The sequence below is a fragment of the Cavia porcellus genome, unplaced genomic scaffold (assembly GCF_034190915.1).
Source record: "Cavia porcellus strain 051 isolate PalLab524CR breed Dunkin Hartley unplaced genomic scaffold, mCavPor4.1 scaffold_13, whole genome shotgun sequence".
NCBI classification, from domain to species: Eukaryota; Metazoa; Chordata; class Mammalia; order Rodentia; family Caviidae; genus Cavia; species Cavia porcellus.
The window spans coordinates 22,768,951-22,773,917 of NW_026947496.1; the positions used below are offsets into that span (position 1 = coordinate 22,768,951).

Genomic DNA, 4,967 nt, shown 5'->3' on the forward strand with positions numbered 1-4,967 from the left:
CAAGCGAGAAGAGTTGTAGCACTTACCTATGTTTATTTTTTTGGTATGTATTCCTTTAATCTGAAATATTTTGATTCTGCACTGCCAGTGAATTTCATTGATCTCTCAAGCTAACATTCCAGACAGTAAGGTTTTTCTAACCTTTGGGGATAATTAACCCCCAATTATTTAAATACAAGATGTAGAATACAAATGTAGAATTTTCCTAAATTTTATAAGATAGATATGGTAGGAAATATAAAAATGACAATTTAATCAAATTTATTCAGTAATTTTCAGTGTATGAGATATTTTAAACTACTCAATATGCAATGCAGTGTAACAATTTGGGCAGTCACATCTAATCTCTTCAGATTCATCTTTCTATGGATTACATGTTTAAAACTGTCATTTTGGCATTTTTTTTACTGTGGTTGATACAGTTTTAATAACATGTCTACGCCCTAAATGTATGGTGAAGGTGATGGTCGACGTCCAGGTTGGTATTTTTCTCAACTGTATTTTTCAATTATTTGGTCTATTAGACTTAATCTAACTTGTAAATGACTTTTGAACCCCCAAGTTTTGAATAAATAATGAATGAGTTCCATACTGCTTGGTCCAGAAGGTGCATAAATATTTATAACAATATTTTTCCCATTTTCTGATTAGTGGATAGCTTGTTAGATGTTGGTTAGTTCTGCTAACAACATCCATAATATTATTGACACGGAGGAAACCGGACTGAAGGCAGGCGTGAGTGAGGTTGGGAAGGGCGCATGCGCCGGAAGGCCTGCCTGCCTGGCCCTCAGCAAAGTGTGTTCTCTTGGGCGAAAATCGGTGAGCTATTGGCCTTGGCCTTGCAGTTGCAGTGGATCCAAATCAGAAATATGGCAGCTTTGCAAGACATTACCCAGCAACTAAAGTCAATCAAAAATATCCAGAAAATACCAAGTCTATGAAAATGGTAGCAGCAGCAAAATATGCTCGAGCTGAGAGGGAGCTGAAACCGGCTGGGATATATGGAATAAGATCTTTAGCTCTGCATGAAAAAGCTGATATTAAGGTACCTGAAGACAAGAAAAAACACCTTCTCATTGGTGTGTCCTCAGATCAAGAGCTTTGTGGTGCTACTTATTCCTAAATCGCTAAACCATGAAAAATGAGCTGGCCACAAACAGCAGCTGGAAAAGAGGTCAGGATTGTTGGAACTGGTGATAAAATCAGGGGCATATTTTCCAGGACCCATTCTGACCAGTTTCTGGTGATGTTCAAGGCTGTAGGGAGAAAGCCCCCTTTTGAAGATGCATCCATTATTGCTCTGGAATTACTAAATTCTGGATATGCGTTTGATGAAGACTCTGTCATCTTTAATCAGTTTAGGTCTGTTATCTCCTACAAGACAGAAGAAAAGCCCATCTTTTCTCTTGATACCATTGCAAGTGCTGAGAGCATGAACATCTATGATGATATTGATTCCAGTGTGCTGCAGAATTACCAAGAGTGTAGTCTGGTCAACATCGTCTGCTACTCCCTGAAGGAATCTACCATCAGTGAGCAGAGTGCCAGGATGACAGGGATGGACGGTGTTAGTAAGAACGCTTCTGAGATGATTGATAAATTGACTCTGACATACGGATGTACCCACCAAGCCATCATCACCAAAGAGTTGAAGGAGATCGTCTCCAAAGCAGGAGCTCTGGATTAATGAAAATCAAGTTCCATCCTCAGACAAGAGGTAAAGAAGAAAATTCAGCAAGTTGATTTTGTTTTGTTAGAAAAAAAAACATGGTCCACTGTTTGAATTACTGAAGACAGCAATATGTTTATAAATTACCTTACAATAAGCAGTTTACAGTAAGAAAAACTTAGCAACACCTAGGATGGTCAGTGTGTAAACAAAGCTGTCCAAGTGAGGCTCTGTTGTGGTTAATTCTTTGTGGTGAAGGGGCTGATGTGCTTTGTAGAGTATTTATGCAGCATACTAATCTCTAGCCATTAGATGCTGATAGCAACCCACCCCCAGATATGATGGCTATAAGCATTTCTAGATATTGTTAAATATCCTTGAAAAAGGGAAGCAAAATTACCCCAAAATGACCATCACCTTTGAGGTCTTCTGTCTTACTAAGACTCCTCCAAAGAACATTAGCAGAGCCCTTATAGCTCATGTATGTCAGCAAACCTGGAAATGCCTTAATATATCCCTCTTTAGAGGCATATTTTAAACGGCAAACCGTGAATGATGCCAATATATCCTGAAAATGTGCTTAACTCAGATTCATTAAAATGGGAAATATTATTTTAGTTTTTAAATAGGTAATGGCATTTTTTAAAGAGCAGGTACATTTTAATAACATGCTTCTGTTTTCAAATGGTAACAACCGCTAATAATGCTCTTAATACTAATACCTCAATGAATCTGATATCACCGTCAATAAATTATCTCATAAGACATACTTGTTGATGTCAATCCTTTTATTACAACTGATGTAAAAAAAATACAATAAATTGTTACTACTGTTTTTAAGGATGAAAAATGAATTTAACAGTTATAGGAATAAGGCTAGGTGACAGACAAAGAAAAAGAAAGAAACCAGGAAAAATGCAGTAGTTATAAGAATGGAGTTAAATTATAGAGAAGGAGAATAAAAGGACAAAGTGGTCCTGCATAAATGCATTCAAGAGAAAACGGTTTAATATGGCTATTTTCTCCGAGTTCTTAGTACCTCCATTGTGCACACGCTGGTCTGGGGGAATTTGCAGTTCAGCGAGTGATTGAGAATTTCTCTCTCTCCAGGGGAAAGGCCATTACTGAGTGTCAAGTATATTGTTCCTGGGCTCTAATACAGAGATATTTTCCACAGCTTGTAAGCTTTTAGACCTGCTTTCTTCTCTCAGAATAATGGTAAAGGAAGAGACTGGCATGCCTCAAATCCAGAAACCCCATGACTAAAACCAAAAGGAATTAAGCTGAAAATATATCAGAAGTGTGTTAATAGCTTCCCCTGCCCTGCCATCAAAAGCTGCATCAATCTACCTGGGCTTCAGCAGAGATCACTAACCATTGTGACATTTGAAATCTTGATTGTTAGTAGGAAATACCTTTGATAGTTTTAGAAGCTAAGTTTGTTTATTCCCCCAAAAATCTACTTTTGGATTCTTTGCCAAAAGAATTTACTCCTTAATAAAGGTGATTAAATTTCTATGCCAGAAGTATGATAACAGGTTGATTATTAGCCTCCAAATTAGTTTTGAAAATATTTTCCTATAGAATATACTAAGAACAGCTTACTAACTTGAATATGTTTTGGTAAGCCTTGTCTTGGTCCCTGGATAAATTCTTAGAGCAAAGGCCTACCTGCTGTCTATCCCTGGAAGTTGTCAGACTCTTACAAAGTTATTTGAGCTAACAATTGCTTATAAAATGTGAATAAAAAACTCTATTGGGCTGCTATTATAAATTGCTGACTCCAAGCTCACCATGTAACAAATGATTCCAAAAGGTGGTTGTTATTTTTACATGAACATTTCATTCAGTTACCTTTCAATGTACTAGACCGAGGAGCCTGAACACCTGGAAATCTCATTTCAAGCAGTTTGGTTTGATGGGTAAAGGTGTATCATTTAACCTGGTCCCAGGGATGGAAGTCCCAGTGTGCCCAGCCTGTGGTTTCCCATGTGCGGTGAAAATAGTATGCCTTCTTGCACAACTGCAGCCTGCTTTGCCCAGTTCCCTCCTAGTCTGACCTTTTTATGGAGGTATTTGAATTAACTATGCTTTTTCTCTGCGCCTTTGTGGCAGACCAGTTCCTCCAGACCTCCTGGGGACTTTTGGACACAGAATGCAACCTCTGCACTCAAGGAAATTGCTTAATTTTTGTGTTTATTTTGAAATCCAAACTTAGAGAAAAGTTGCAAACATAGTACGAACACGTCCATGGAACACTCACTCACTCAGAAACCCGTTGTTGACATTTTATATTTGAACTGTCATCTTCTCTCCTTCCCTCTTCTACCCCTTCTGGTGTGTGTACATGCATGTACATAAACATGGACTCTTTTTCTGAACAATTAGAGAATGTAATGCACACTCAATCCCCTTTACCACTTAGTGCTTCAGTATGTACTAGCTAAGTAAAAAATACTCCTTTATATACCCATAGAATAATTATGAAAATGATAAAATTACCTTTAGAAAATATTAATATCTAATTTATCACTTAAATAAAAGCTCAACATTGTTTCTTTTAAGGTTCTTGTGGAATAAATATTTATGGCCAACAGTCCGTCATGAATTGAACTGGTTGAGTTTAGTTGTCTGTCTTATCTGCTTTACTCTGAAAGTGTTTCTTTGTTTTTCTTTGCCTTCCATGGCCTTGACATATTGTAGAATGCCTCTCAAACCGGGCTTGTCCAATATTTTCCCATTAATAGACCTGTATTATGTAGTTTTTTTGCAAGAATATTGTGTAAGTCATACTCTGTTTTGGCACATTACTTCAGGAGATATATGTCATTTTGAAATGATGATATTAACTCTTATCACTTCAGATGATATTTACCAAGTTGCTCCACTTTAAAGTTTCTCATTTTTCTTTGAAATTAATAAGCATTTTGTGGGGAGATACCTTGAAATGACATTTAAGTATCCCATTCCTCACGAAACCTTTTACTTATCAATTTTAACATCCATCAGTGATTCTTGCCATAGTCATTACTACAAGGGTTCTCTGCTATAGTTCAGATACTGACTGTCCCTCTTAGCCTGTGTGTCAAAGTTTGGTCCTCAGGGTAGAGCAATTTCGAGATGGTGGACCCTTTAGAAGTGTCATGCTTGTAGGAGGCCCTTAGGTGTGCTGCATGCCCTTGAAGGCCTTATGGGACCTTAGCCTCTGAGTCACTGTGTGTTTCTAATCGATGAGCTCAGTGTATTGTTCTGACATGCATTTCCTGCCATTGACATTTGACGCCCTCATCAAAGGCTC

At 37.6% G+C, this 4,967-nt stretch overlaps 1 pseudogene; it reads left to right on the forward strand.

Moving 5' to 3' along the window:
- The first annotated feature begins 753 nt into the window (after positions 1 to 753).
- On the forward strand, positions 754 to 1,746 carry LOC100732098 (ATP synthase subunit gamma, mitochondrial-like; annotated as a pseudogene).
- The last annotated feature ends 3,221 nt before the right edge of the window (positions 1,747 to 4,967 follow it).